Source organism: Corvus moneduloides, chromosome 3 (genome assembly GCF_009650955.1).
Source record: "Corvus moneduloides isolate bCorMon1 chromosome 3, bCorMon1.pri, whole genome shotgun sequence".
Taxonomy (NCBI): domain Eukaryota; kingdom Metazoa; phylum Chordata; class Aves; order Passeriformes; family Corvidae; genus Corvus; species Corvus moneduloides.
The window spans coordinates 59,083,338-59,099,188 of NC_045478.1; the positions used below are offsets into that span (position 1 = coordinate 59,083,338).

At 36.8% G+C, this 15,851-nt stretch overlaps 1 protein-coding gene across 11 annotated transcripts in view; it reads left to right on the forward strand.

Annotated features, from left to right (window-relative positions):
• EYA4 (EYA transcriptional coactivator and phosphatase 4) overlaps positions 1-15,851 on the forward strand; it is a 143,828-nt gene that overhangs the window by 58,253 nt on the left and 69,724 nt on the right. The window lies entirely within an intron of this gene.

The window sequence follows — 15,851 nt, forward strand, 5'->3', positions numbered from 1 at the left end:
GCTTTTTGGTCCTGAAAGTCTGCCTGAACACCTTAGCTGCTCTACAGTGGAAGTTAATTAGCGTGAAACGTAACAGATATTCTCTTCTTTTTTTTTTGTCCTGGAAACTGACTTTGCATATCTGGGGAATTGGTTTCTGTTCTTCAGAGACTACTGAGGTAAGGTTATGATGGATTTTAATTTGTGATATTGATGCAAGTGATTTTTAGTGGTAAAATGGAAAATATAAATGGGTATTAATTCCCATTCAGATTCTGTTCTGAAAAGGAGATTTGATTTTAGTTTCTGTAGTAGCAGTTTCAAACTGGTTTTGGAACAAGGTATTTGTTCATGGTGGCTCTAGAGTACAGGAGTTTAGACAGGACTGGATTCATCAGGTTCTTTCAGGAGCAGCATTTTTTTAACACAGGAGCTTACTTGTTAAGTACTATAAGAAATAAAATGTGTGGTTCTATAACGTGCTGCAAATGTCACATTTTGTCAAATCTGTGAGCAGTTCCTTGGTGTGTTGTTCAATAACATATTTATAAGAGACACTTAAGGGCCAGTATGCTGAGACAGGTGTCTAGACATAAGTTGAGTTCAAATTAATTAGCCCTAAACTACAAAAACTGTGGATACAATAAAATAATATTTTTCCTAATACTTCATTCAAATCCATTTAGTTAATTTCTAAGTTGATTAGACATACATTTGGAACAAATAATGCTGAAGTGTAAATACGCTAAAGCATCGGTCCTACCTTCTCCAAAGTCCGCTCTGTCTCTGTAACATTATCTATTTTTTTTCATGCACTTTGCAATTGAACAGACCATTTTTTTGAGAATAAATTGTGATTAAAGCTTTTTTCAGGGAACTCATGTGCATGTACTGCTGTTGTAGTCAAATGCTGTTCCCTGCCGTGGGGTCCGCGCAGCAGCAAGAGCAGCAGTGCAAAGGCTGCGGTGGGAGCTGGCATGGGGATTACTGCTCCTTAAAAGTCTGTTTCATTCAGGGAAACTCAGGAGGGGTTCACTCTGGGAGTGCTGTTTTATTAACCTAGAGCAGCAAGCAAAGTCCCAGGAAAGAAAGAGCAAGGGGATTTGGTCCAGCTGTAAGCAAGCATTTACAGCCATAGGGATCTGTAATAGGTAGGGAACCTCTTTGGAAGAAAGGTATGATAAATTCTTGCAGCCAGTAAGTTCTTTGATTTTGTGCCTGTGATCTGGTAAGCAGCAAGCAGCAGGATCCAGTTACATGTTTCTTTCCTTGATCTGTTCACTATTTTCTGAAATACATTTCAGCTAAACAGGTTTTGACTGTCTTAGTACCTTTTGTGCTGTTACAATTTCTTCTTAAGTAAATCAAATGTAAATTTGAAAAGGGTATGTAAACCAATTAATATTTTAAATTCCTAAATTAAAAAATAGTTCTTACCGAAGCATTTTTCCAAAATAATTTGAGATTTATAAAAGTACTTAGTATACCTTATTAAATGGTACAGCAAATCAAATAGCAGCAATCTTGTGTGAATGTGGATAATATCAAGCAAAGTAACTTGAATTTGGCTTTAGAAAATATCTGTATGTTTGTACATTTGTGTGCTCATGCTTGCACATACATATGCATGTTAGAGTGGCCATACAGGGAAGCTAATTCATCTGCCACAGGAATTAGAAGTCAAGGCTATTTTCTAAAATGGTCGGAGAAAATGTCTGAACTTACTGTTAAATAGAAGAAGCAGATGAAAAAACACTCTACATACTGTCTCGTTCACATGCTTACCTATCATTTTTATATTTTGTTTTCTGTTGTTTTCTTTGCAAATAGCTATACATAAATTTTATTGAATTTACATTTACTTTGGGAGAATAGAGGAAATAATTAGCACTTTAAGCACTTTATTCAGTTTTAAGCTTTGAATTGTAAAACTTATTTAGTAAATGTTATTCACAAGGGATTAAAATTTAACATGTTTCAGTATTTTTAAATGAAAGGAGAGCATGGCTGTATTAAATTTATGTACAAAAGGCACGTGAGCAGTTTGCAGAATTTAATGCTGTAGCTAATATGCTACTTATTTCCTTTTTATATTTTATTTTATTAAAAATATTTTCAATCATATTGCTGGAAAAAAATAAATGATATCTATTTCAGCAATAGCTTTACAGGAAAGATATTATCTATGTGGTTTATTTCTCTTTGCAATATTCAGTCATTACTCTGAATTAATACATAATTAAACAGTATTCAATTATAAATAAATACCTGAAGAAAAGGTGAAGTTTTTTTTAAAAATATGATTTTAATATGGATCCCATTTTAGCCCATAAGGATGACGTTAAAAATAGACATTGAAGAAGAACCTGGATTGATTTAAAAAACATAATTATCGTATTGCTTGCATTGGGTTGAACAAAAAGTGGTAGGCAGACACCCAGGACAGTAAAATTTCCATATGATTTTACCTAGGTACAATTTATGATTTGCTTCCTAGATATTGAAGAAAAGTCCTTTGCTCATTCTTATAGTGAATCTGTAATTGTTCTTCACATTAATTTCAGGGATATTTAAAAGTCATTAACAGACCTCTACAATCATGTAAGTTCGGCTGCTCATCTTCTATAACTCATAGTAAAACCTTTGGAGCCTAAAATAATCTGAAGTGATTTAACATAAACAGAGATTCTGTGTGTATTGTCTGTATTTATTTGCACACATGCACCAAAAGGTGCTTTTGTGTGTTTACATCAACTATTGAACAGTTCTTTTTATCAAGGGCTTTCTCATGGATAAAATGAATTGTCTCATGATGAGAATTTTGATGTACTTGAAGTATTTGTAATGCTATTCAAGGTGAGCTCTGCATTCAATTAGAGTCACAGCTAAGAACCAAATGTCCATGTTGCTCTGAACATTCAAAATGTTAGCTCCACTGAAGCGCAGTTTAACTTGATTGATACTTGGATTTTAAAGCAAATAAGGACTAATTTTTGCCCGTGGCAAAATATCTTTGAAGTTTCATGCCTGTGCCGAGGCTGGATTAGCTAAGTGATAGCGCCGGGGCTGGGACTGTGACCCTGTTGTGCTTGGCAGGTTGTGATAAATGGGGGAATCTTTCTTAACCTCGTGGCCAAAACATTCCAGGGTCGGGCTGGGGAAACAGAAGAGAAGGGAGGAGGGTCGAAAGATGCAGGAGATTTGGCATGTTGAGCTGGAGACGAAGGACACTTGCTCACTTGTCCGGACTAGGGGAAAATGTGCAGACTCTTGTGGGAGAAATGGCTGCAGATGCGTTGCAAATACACTTTATTGCAACTCCTGGACACTGCCCTGGGTACATGAAATTCATCCGTCACTATTAAGAAGTCTCTTTATTTTTGTTTTGAATGCTTTGAGAGTTTAGGGAATCTTGGTTATTATATTTCCCTAAACTAAAGAGGTTTTTTTTCTTTATTACTTGAGATGGGTATATAAAACCATCCAAAATAAATTGGAAGAATTCCTTATTCCAAGTAACTGTCTGCTGGTTAAAGAATTTACTGGAAGACAGCAAATATAAACAAAATGGTATGAATTTGGAAAAAAAACCCTGACAAAGTTAATTAATTGCTTCTGGAAAGCTAGTTCAACTATTTTGTTTATAAAACAACTTTAAAATTAAAACATACTTTCAAATATTTTAAAATTATGCATTTTAATATAGCAGTATTAATACTACAAAATGAAAATCTCTTTGGATACACTAAAGATCCATAGTGAGATATTGCCAGTCAAATTTTCAAACCTGAAAAAAGAGACAAAATTGGCCTACATGTGAGCTGAAATATGATCTGTCAAGTGGTTCCTTCTTGCAGCAGTGTTTTAAGAGCTATATTGCCTCTGATGTTGTCCCCCTTGGCTAATAACGAAAAATATATTATTAGCTGATAGTTTGGGATTTATTTACATACTTTATGCTATAAATATAGCTATTCTGAGTAGTGCTAAGAACTACAGCATAACACGAGTGACAAAACCAAAATTACGTACTTTCTAATTGTGGCTGTTGTTACTAGTATACAACCAAATGTATGCTGTATTCCTGTGTACAGATACAATTAATCATTTATTCTTTTATGATTAATTTCCCTGAATGATGTTTTAACCCTATCATATTAACAGGGTTTTTAACGAATGTTGTGTTGTAAATGTTCATTAATATTCGAATAATCAAATCTAAATCTATGAAAAGTAGTCTCACCACACAGGATTTTGCTTCTGTGGTGCTTACTAGCATATAGTAACTATAGCACACATTATGTGCAGTGTATTTTCCTATGTATTTATTCGAAAGTATTTTATCCATTTGCCTTTGCTAAATTATTATTCTTTTTCTTATACCCTTAAAAAAATACCAAAAGAACAAACAAAAGAAACACCAAAAAAACCCAGAAAAAAAAGACTCATTTCTTAGCAGCATTTTCTTGACTTTTACTGATATATTCCAAAGGTACTGAAAATTAAAGTAACCAGAAACAAAGTAAATTTGGCTCCCTGATGATCCAAATGCATGTCAATAGGTCTTTACTTTATACCCAGTGTTTGTGAGATTTTACACTGCAGCATTGTGTGTCCTTTTATCTTACCTCTAACAAATTATTTTTTCACCAGTTGGATAACATCTGGGCCACAAAACACTGATCATTTCATTTTCACCATCAAGTAGTTTGAACTACAAATAACTTTTTGCATCCTTACTATGAGAGAAATAGGTTGCTGAAGTTCTTAGTTATCTGAAGTAGTTTATTAATGTTACAACAGCTGCTAGAAATTGTTGCTAAAATCCTAAACAAATTAGCTTCAGTAATGTGGGAAAACAGAAATGTATGAAGCTAGGAAAAAGCACAGCTGTTCACTGTAAATATACAGAAGTTTTACTCGGTAATTTTCTAAGTAGAGTATGATGTGCACTTGTTTATTACCTTCTCCTTCCACTTTTTTCCCAGTTTTGAATACACTTTTTAAATTATTTGTAGCATAATAATTTGCATATGCTTTAAGCAGGTGGTTTTGATTGGAATGGCCTCAGCGCTTGTGCAAAACATACTAGTGTTGTACAGTTAGTTAATGACTTCATCTTGGGCCGTTTTCAAAGACCAATTTGTTTGTTCATGATCAGATTCATAGATACTATCTGTGTTAAAGTCAGATATTTATAGCTGAATACCTTTGATCTACTACCAGGAGAAAAGCTACCACAGAAGAGCAGAACAGTTTTTATTGTTGGGGCTTTGTGCCTGGTTCTTTTTAGTTTTATTTTATTTTAGCACTGTTTTAACGTAATTCCTATCTTCCACAATGCCTACAGAACTCTGCCAGCTGTTAATAGGTAGGCAGGTGCTGGGCTAAAATCGTGTTCATATTACCTGCTCATATTACCTTGTTCATCCTCCCTCCAACCTGTCTTATTTCTCTGTCCACCTGTTGCTTCTTGGCATTAATTGAGCCTCCTGTCCTACAAAGGCATATTCAGACTTACCTTCATTATTCTGAATTGTTTCATTGACAGTAACAGGCCACCACGATCCAATTTAGGACTAAGCTTAAATCTTTGTGGGCTTGTCCCAGGCTTGACAACCGCTTGGCTCAGAGAATGCCTTTTGCTGGAGGAGTCAATACAGTATCAGCTCAGGCAGCTGTTGCTGTTACTCTTGCGGAAGCCCATGCAGAACTTGGAGGAACTGGATCACACTCCACAGTCATTGCAGTTGGTCACAAAGAGCCTGTTTGCATTCCCAGGTCGCCATACATGTATTCAGCATACACGCACTCCTGCCTTTCAGGGTTGTGAAGGAGCACAGTGAATGACGGGTATTTTTTCTGATAAAAACCACCAACATTTAGGTAATAAAGAACTCAGATGCTCTTAATTTTCTGTGAATAATGCTCAGTTATATTGTCTCATCTTTCTGGTACTCTGTGTCACTTACAACTTTGTCAATTGAATATGGTTGTCTCTCCTGAGAGATGAAGAAGGATCCAAAAAACACGGAAGTGAATTGAGTCCTTCTTACTAGCTGCACACTAAGCATACTTAAAAGCTGAAGTAGTTCTTCTCCTTTTCTGAAGGAAATGTAGAATGTTACCTCTTATTCTTTATGACATATGTGTGATGGACAGGTCACACAGAATGCATTATCTTGGCAGACACTGAAGGTAATAACTGGTCTCCTACCATTACATCTGGCTCTTACAGCTTGGGTAAGACCAACAGTGAAGAAAAGTTGGCCAAAAAGTATGTGAGCAAAATTGGCAGCAGTGAACAAGTAGCTAAACTTGGAAGAGCCTGTAGGAAGAGCTTACCACGTTGTCTGGAGTAATTCAAACCTCAGCCTAGGAACTTTCCTTGGATTGCCAATAAATCAAGTTGCCATGTAGCTGAATCCATATACAATGCTTTCAGTGTACCCAAACTTTTCCATCCCATTCTGTCAGACTGTGACCCGAGTCAGGTATTCATTCATTGTTAAACAGGTTGTACTTCTATGAAGACTTTAGTGCTTGAAAACTAATTAGTACAGAGTTTGTGCAAAAACTACCCACATCAAGTGAGGGTACTGTGAACACATTAGAGCTGTTTTTCTTTTCCTGAGCTTTTTGAATATAGCTGAAAACCACAGTCCTTGTCTTTAAAGTCCCTTAATTCTGGCATGAAGAATGCAGATGATGAGTATGCTTCTTCAAGACTGAGAGGATAATGAAACTGATGGTTTTTCAGACATTGCTTACTTAACACTGACCCAGCATTGGTGGGTGAGCTCTCAGTGGAGCTAAGAGACATAACATTTTTGACCAAGAATAAGGCAGATTTTCTGGGGGCTGATCTCTTTTAACCTTAGCACATGGCAATATGTATACTAAAAACACAGAAGACAAGCAGAAAAGTACAAGGGGAGTAAAATAAATTCTTTGCTAAATCAGGGTATTTTACATGTATGTATTTCATAATCTGTGGTGAGGATGAGTATTTGATAGATGTGAGATCATGTTTTTTACTGCACTGGGGTATCAATATGCTCTTTGGTAAAAACCAGGATAGTAAAGAGCAGAAAGGAGGAGATGATCGACAAGGCCATTTGTTTAAATTTCATCTAAGTGGGGGATGGAAAAGTTGTGACAAATGTTCTTTGGTCTCAAGGGGAAAGACAGATTATTTTCTGATGAGGCAAATAAGTCAGGAGAGAAGTTGTCCTTTGTTCCTGCAGTGGTCAGTATGTAAGCTCTTGGGTGAACTTAGGGAAAGTTGGATTCCAGTGAGACACCAGCAATGTCAGAACAGAGAAGTGCCTTGAGGCGGGGATACTTGACTTGCAGTGGAGAAGTCAGCATTAGCAGTAGAAATACACTGTACTGTTCCCCATACAAGTTGGATTCCACATGAAAAGAAAACAGCTTTATGGCACGGTACTACAGGCCTTTAATAAAATAGCTTGAAGTATTTGCATGCTCTATTTGCAACATGGCCAAGTTAACACAGCCATAGGAACATTAACTTTTGAACTTCCTGACTTTCATTGCTTTAAATTTCAGCTTCAAAGTTTATCCTTTTTTTCTTTGCATTTGTTGGCCCTGGCTGGTTTTGAAAAGCAGGAGGAAAGAAAATAAGTTCAGGTTTTCTGAGGAGGCTCTGAATTTTATGCATATAACAGGAGATGACTTGATATTCCTTTGAATATTGAATGAAATCTCCAAAGCAGTTTTGATACACCTAGTTTGTTTACAATATTTCTGTGAAATTGAGGAATCACAAGATGAAATCTAGAAAGCATTGCACAGCATAGCTGTTTTCCTGCATTTCAGTATGTTTTTTCCTGAAAAGAGATCAATGGTATCTGGGAATGCTGATATTTAAAAAGCAAACACAAAAAAAAAAATGGTGTGACTGCAACAAAACTGGAAGAGATCATGGGGATATAACTGGAGTAAAAACAGTAAGCATTTTTCCATATCTGGATTAAGAATGGTATCTTCTAGCTGATTTCCAGTTTGGAGGTACCAGGAAGACAACAGGAAGGCACCAAGGGTATACTTGCGGAGTCAGCTTGACTGAGATATACTGCTGACTTGAAAAGGCAAAAAAAGGCCGAAGGTTTGTGTTTAGGTTGGTGTGGCATTTTTTAAGAGGTGGTAGGGGTGGGGAGGAGGGAGCGAGCTAGGAAAATAATGTGAGAGAAAGAAAAGGAAACGAGAATGAGAGAAAATCAGAGTTAGTACTTTAGTATTTTTTCCTGAATCTGAATTTGTTGATAAATGAGCTCCAGGCTGGTAGAGTTTCCAAACCTTTGGCCTTTGGAACTTATAAATGGGGAGGTAATGCCTTCCCTCTTCTCTTCTCTTTTCTTCTTTCTTTTTTCAAAGGAGCCAGGCCCATCCTCCCAACTGCAGGAAAAAAGTGTTCTGTGAGCTCTGAGCTATTAGGTAACCCAGGCTGAAACAAAAAGTGCCATTGTAGTGTGGCATTTGCCCTGCCTGACCCACCAGTTAAGGGAAGGCATATTTCCTTCTTTCATTGTACACAAACAAACAAAAAGAAAAAAAAGGATGCCAATTTTTCCCACAGTGCATGCATAAATGCTTTTCAAAATGTAGAAGTTAGTACTTTACAGGTTCCAATCACTTAAATTATGACTTGGCTGTTACACCCTCTGATATTTTTAGTGTGCTTGCGCCAAAGGCAATTCAAAATGTGTTTTAAAAATGTTTGCAGGTATAAAAGATTTTAAAGACGCTTAGAGGTCTGAACTGTGTGAACCCATTAGTCATGTTGCAAAAACGAACACGTAGGAAACCCTTCCACTAACAAGAAATTACCAAGGAAGGAATGTTTAGTCCCCAATGATAGAATATGAATAAGAAAATTGAGGCATTAAAGTTCTCTCAGATTTTATCAATTCATGTCACCTTAATGACACCTTCATTCTCTAAAACTTCTCAGTAGAAACACAGTTTCATACTGGATAAAGCTTTCTGATTTATGTTTTACAAAGGCTTATGCCAATGGTAAGACTGTGCAGTGTGCCCAAAAGAAACTGTCATTATAGTCTCACTGGAAGTATGAAAAAGGCATTTACCTGAATTGATTAAATTCCCATTAACTTCAATGTGTATGTAATGTGCTCTCCAGCAAGAGCTCTAGTGTGTCACTGCTCATCACTCCAGTCTGGTGAAATAAGATCAAAAGGAAATGCAGTGCTTCTTTGCAGCTTTTTGGGCTGTCCGTGGACTGGTGTCTCGTTCGTCCACACTGTTCTTGGCAGCAGTTTGTACAGAAAATCCAAAACGTTGTGAGAGTCATGAAGATTGTCCCAAAAAGTGGAAGCATTTAAGACTATTGTATGCTTTGTAAGGCATAGCTCCTTCTTAAAATTATTAGGATCGGTGACTGGTTCAAAGGAGCTGAGGCTCTGAAACATGAAACTTCATGGGAGCTATCTCTCTCCACTGTTATAATCAGTGTTTCTGGCAAAGAGGATTTCATGGAGGATGTAATGAGACACACAGGTTGTGTGTCTCTCTCTTTGGCAGCACCATTCCAATTCCTCAGTGTTTCCCAACTACCTGCATTTCATCAGGTAAGTGGAGAGTTGAAACCTTTAGTCACAATTAATTTGGTGTAATTCCTCTCTGTCTGAAATAGATAACTACTCTAAGTCAGCTGAAATACATCTGTATCTTTCTGTTGGATGTAAAGGTAGCCTTACATGACAAGCCTAGACCTATTTAGATTCCTGAACTGTAGGTATTTAATACTAAATATATTCCTTCTGGATTAGTTTTCCTTGCAAGTTAGGCATACATCTTCGTATGCATGCCTAACTTGTATACATAGTCGTGCAGACCAGAGTTACTACTGTACTGCTCTGGAAAGAGGAGGCAAAGGCAGGAGGGTAGCAATGATACATTTCATTGAGAACAAATCCATCTTAGGATGGGAAAAGAGAAGTGATGGTGGAACAGCAGTGACTTTCCTTGTTCCCATCCCTGGCTCTCACACCCTAGAGACACGGAAACATATCTGATGTCTTTGAATGTGAAGTCTCCTCTACTGCGCTACATAAAATGCAAAGGTCAGCATCAGCAGTGTGCTTTCATACTCAAAACTTTTAAATAATTTGCACTTTACTTTCATAAAAAAAGAATTTGCATATTCAAACCTCAATCTTGTTGTGATTAGAGTTGTCAATTTTAGCTGATGGCATACTGATCTCATGACTATGAGAATAGAAGAGACCATTGATTAGCTAAACCCAGTTTAGGTGATGAGCAGAAATGTTTCCACTAGAGGACTAGCTCATACAGACTTGCATTAAGAAAAAACAAACCAACAACCAAAAAACTCCTTTAATAGTGAACTTTAAATTAATTAATGTAGCGTATTTTTCCTCATTCTTCCACTGCAATCAGAACTCTTGTTTTCAGACCCGCTGAAATATGACAAATTTACTTCGGGATGTGATTCAGTTAAAATACAGCTATGTACAGTCTTTGCATTGTGAAAAATAGGGGAAAAAATCAATTTTCTATTGCTTCAAGCTCTTTCACTCAACAGTAGCATCAGTGTATGGGTTTTTAACTCCATCAGAAATGTAATTAAAATTTGATTGTGCATAAGTATGTAGCCTTACTTTTTCATATACATTTTAATTTCATTTAATATTGCATTTTAATAAAAAACTTTATATAATTTTATTATTATCACTAGGTTTAAGTAAGTGAAATCCTTATGAGATTTATGGAAGTGTGGCAGAATAGTGAATTACTGTGAAAAAATCAGTTCAGAATTTGGGATTATTTAGAATTCTTTTCATATGTTTCTCTAGGTCTACTCAGCATTTTTTTGATTTTGCACAAGTGTCACTGAGATTTTGTCTTCACAGGACACGTGTAGCTGGAGTATTATTTGAATTTAGTCGTCAAAAAACTGCTTCATTCTCAATAATATTTGTTCTTTCATTGTGGGGTTTTTTTAATTAAATCAAAAGCATATATATTTTCTGCATGGCTACAATTTGTGGCTAAATCTCAGCACTGTATCTGTGAGCAAGCCCTTGCCCTGCTTTGGTTGGTCAAGCAAATGACATTATTAGTTTTGTGATAGCAGTGATGTCATGGCAGCAAAGGAAATCTTTGGCAAATTATGTACACAAAGGCATTGTAAAGACAGTCTCTGATAAGGTTTTTGTTGTCAAGGTGGTTATAAAACTCCATATAAACACTGTCAAAGTCAGCATCTAAGAAACATTTGAGGAGAACTATTCTTTATTTATTCTCATCACAGTGCTACAAATACCCTGAGTTGTATTCTTCTCATATATTTCCATCAAATTGTTCCCCTGCCTGTGCCATCCTCTCGTGGAGTTGCTCTACAGACATAGTCCCTTACCTGGACAGCAAGTAGAGGTGGGTCAACTTTTTCCAGAGTAATTTGCTGAGGGGACTCATCCAGGCAGTAGAAGTGCACTTCTTCTGCCTATACTCCAGAGCAATCACACAGGCTGAGTAAGCACAAAGATGTGCTTTTAGATGTCCTTGGGTCTGCAAAAAGTACTTTCCTTTCTTCATTCTTGTCTCCTTGGTGTTAGAGCCTCCACAGCTCCCCCATGCCTAGCTGCTTCCTCCAGGCCCAAAGCATTGCAGGCTCTGCTCAGCGCTGTTGCACACCTACTGATTCAGGAGGGATCCTCAAGGCCATGATTGATGCAGTATATGAGGGAACGCAGCAGATTCATTGCCAGAATAATTTAGTGCTGATGTGGCAAGATTTTTCAGCTGTAGGTGTTAGAAGGGATTTCTCACCTGTGTTGCATTACAAGTTTAATACCTCCAGTGTGTGTGTGTGAGAACACCTCATAGAGCAGGACCATTTCATGGTTTAACATTTAGTGTAATGGGGTCCAATAAAATCATGTTAAAAGATGTTAATGTTGCAAAGAAAAACATCAGAAGCAAGGAAATGCCAGAATTAATATGGCCTGTGGAAATTCAGCCTCCTATGCATTATGGTGCAGACCTTATTACCTGACATACTAGGCTTTCCAGGGGGTGTCTTTTTTTTTCAGTGAATGCATAGTTAGATTTTTCTTTAAATGTTCCTCAGTCTATCTTTGTTAAACATGAAGCAGCCAAAGCCCATACTTAATAAAAAATCCTTCATCATATAAATATTTATCATATAAAAATCATATCAAATATTTATTGCAGTTCTTTGGTGTCTAATAAACGCATCTCTTTTTCACAGTCCCTTCATAGAATCAGGCACTTTTAACAGTGTTCATATTTGAAATCTGTTGAACCAAGTCAGAGGTGAAGGTAGATATTGTATAAAACATTGATTATTTTTTCCCCAGTTTAAGCCAAATGAGACCTTCATTTTTCTGCATAAATGTAACATTTATACACAGTCTTCTAAGTTGAAAGTGTATTTTCCCAGCTTGGATCATTAATTAGTTCTTCATACAGCTGCAGAGGCAGAGCTAGTCTATTGCTCTGGGCAGACTGGTCACTAATGACTTTTGTAATGTGTTTCACAGGTCTCTGACAAGTGCTTAGGCCTGTGTTTGTGTTGTTAGTCCCAAATCTAGAAGAGAGGAGAGCAAACTGTGGTGTCCCACTTCAACCAGTCCCCATATTCTTCTGCTGTCCACACCCTGCCCCTACATCTGTCACATTTTTTTTCCCTTGGCTTCTTCTCTCCTTTAGTTTTGCCACCATCAAGAGCTCATTCTTCTTTTGTCCCCTGATTTCTGTTCCCTCTCCCTGTTCTTTTTTTTTCCATTTTTTCCTACCTTAATTTGAGTCTACAGGATTTTTTTCTTTCAGGGTACTGCCTGGGTACCGTGTACCCAGGGTACTGCACAGTACAAAGCAAAGAGGGACAGTTTTGATAATGTCAAATTTCCTCATGGCATGGGGTTCTCCTGGCACTCAGAAGTAATTCCAAGGCTCGTTCAGCACCAGCATCTTTGAGATGGAGACTATTCAATGCAGAAAGGATCTTCAGAAATTCAGGGCCCAAACTGTAGGAGTTCACTAACAGTGTGACAACAGGGCTTTTAGAATCTTACAAACTAAAATAAATGTGGGCAAAATTTCACAGAAATTATAATTCCTGGGTATCTGTACACCTCAAACTCTCCCCCTCCCCTTTGAGTTTTGGGATTTTGCCTCCAACTTTCAGGAGCTGAAGCCAATGGGCAGCATAATGACGTGACTTTTAAAACATGAACACAACAGTCTGTTCTCACAAATATTTGTATTTAAGGATTTTTTAGCTGAAACTCTTCAAAAATTTTGTAGCAGGCAACCAGAGCAGGAGAGTTCAGTGCAGCTTGACAAAATTCAAACTGAAACTTACTCTTGTGAATGACTCTCAACATTCATTTAACTAAAATGGTGAGAAAACCTGTGTAAACAGAGAGGGGGGAAAGGAAAACAGCAGGAGTAAAGAAAAAGGTTCTTTTTATCGCATTTACACATGAGAATGTAAATAAATGTGGTGTTAGTGAAAGTTAATTATTTTGAAAACAGTCAGCAAGGCAGATTAAGAGGTAAAACAGTGTAGCTGAAGACAAAGGAAACAATATTTAGTCTTTGATCAGAAGTTTTCACAGTGATTTTCTGTTCACCTTCAAGGGTGGCATAATTTTATGAATAACAGAATCTGTTTTGCTACTTGAGTAGCCTTGAAGAGAAATGGTGTTCATTCCATATGGCCACTTGAAAGAAAATCCCATGCCTGCTCCTCCTTTAAGAAATAACATTTTTATTTATTAAATCTTTTCTCTCAAAGAGGGACCCTAAAGATATGCAATGAAGTTTACATTTAGTCTCAGAGGAAAAGCCAAATCTGTACTCTGTGGTTCTGCACATTTCTTCAGGTAGTGATCATAGATGAACTGCATCATCTATATGCCAAGCTGCAAACCTGAGACATTCTCACTTTTTGAAGTATTTTACTTTCATTGCAATATTCTTAAATAAAAAAATGCCCACTTTTTTTCTCCCCAAGTTTATTGCATCACACAGGAGGTGAGTCGTTTTGATACATTTGGTCAGTGGCTTTTTTGCTGTGACCTTTCCACTTTTACCAAACTTTATCAGTTGAGTTTTTTGTTGTTGGTTTTTTGGTTCTTTTTTTTTTTACTGTTTACCAAGCAGATAAAGCATAATCTTTCAATTGCTTTGTAATGTTAGTCAAAGCAAAATGCAGTAGTAGTGTGAGCTGTGGTAGGACAACTCATCTGTGAGTACCCAATTACTGCATCTCTCATCCCTGCCCAGGAAAACCAGGGGTCTTAATATATTCTGTATGTTAAAAGTGCTCAGATAATGTTAATATATGTTTGTACTCTCTTTGGACTTCTGTGGTAGTTGCCCACCACCGGACATGCGATCACTTTGCAAATCCTGGGTGTTGGGATTTCTGGGTGACTGTCAGACTCTCCAGCAGCCGATTAAAGTCAGTGGTTGAACTGTCCTGACCTGGGGAGTGAGGTCTGAGCCCCAGTGCAAATGTGACAGACAGTGCTACTGGTGGCAACCACAAAACAGCAAAGAAATGGGAAAGGAATAAGTAAATGCCAGTAAATTTGAGAGCAAGTAGATAGCAAAAGTATGCTGGAAGTGAGTGTATGGTAAAGGGATATGGAAAAAGAAGCTCTACTAGGATTTATGTTTAAATAGCTACTAGGAATATACTTTTTTTTTAATTAATTTTAATTATGTTAGGTTATTTTATGTTATAGTTCTAAATACATTATGTTTTCAATAATTTTAAATTATATTTTATATTCAAAATGATAGTATTATTTTTCTGGTCAAACCCTCTAATTCAGTTGAGACAATCTGATCCTGGAAGTACACACTTCCTGTCAAGGAGAGGCTGTTGTAATTTCAGTGACTTTAAATGATTTTAAATATATTTTTTGAACAGTTCCCTATGATATTGACAATCAGGAGACACTCAGTATAGCAACCTGAATAAATATTTCCCATGTTTGTGTATAACGCACATTGAAGGCATTTTTCATTGTAGGTGGTCGTCTGTTTATGTATCTGAAGTATTTTATTGTATTTCAGATCTTCACTACTTTAATAACAGTGGGGTTAACATAAAACTATAGCAATGATGTTTGCACCTGAATGTTTATGAAATAGTGCCTGTCAAGTTTGGGTTTATGTGAGCGCTGACTGTGTCTCATGCTCTGCCAGTGGCTCCTCTATGACTGCTGCTGCATGGCATTCAGCTGAGAGATTTAGGGAAAATATTTAGCATTCGTTTAATCCTTTTTTCTGTTGGAGTGGGTGAGTGTTTTGTCATTTGTCAGTAACTTCAGTAGAAGTGACTCACAGTCACATTTTCTTTCTCTTAAATACTTTTATAGTAGCAAAAAAATATAGAAGAGTTTCTTGATGCAAGGTATCCTGAAACTTGCATGGTTTTAAAGGGAATGTTTTTTGTATTGTATCTCTCACACCAAGTGAGTCCCAGTGAGTGATATTTCTAGGTGGCTTTAAAACTGGAACTTTGAAACCGCCCACAGAGGAGGTTTCTGGATTCTGCATTAGCAAGCTAGTGAGCAAAATATTTTTTCCGCTGCTGAAAACACAAGTAATTTAGATTACCAGAAGGTAAAATTAAATTTTTACTGGAAATCATGAAGATCCCAAGGAGATACCTACTCTGCAAGAGAGCAGTTTTCTATTTGACAATGATGGATTTTATCACCTCCAATCAGCCTACAGCAGTGTGTTGTGGAGATCAAGCTGGAAGCTGAAATTCCTTTTATGTACTTATATATTGTAAATATGAGTGAAAACAGCGTGTGTGT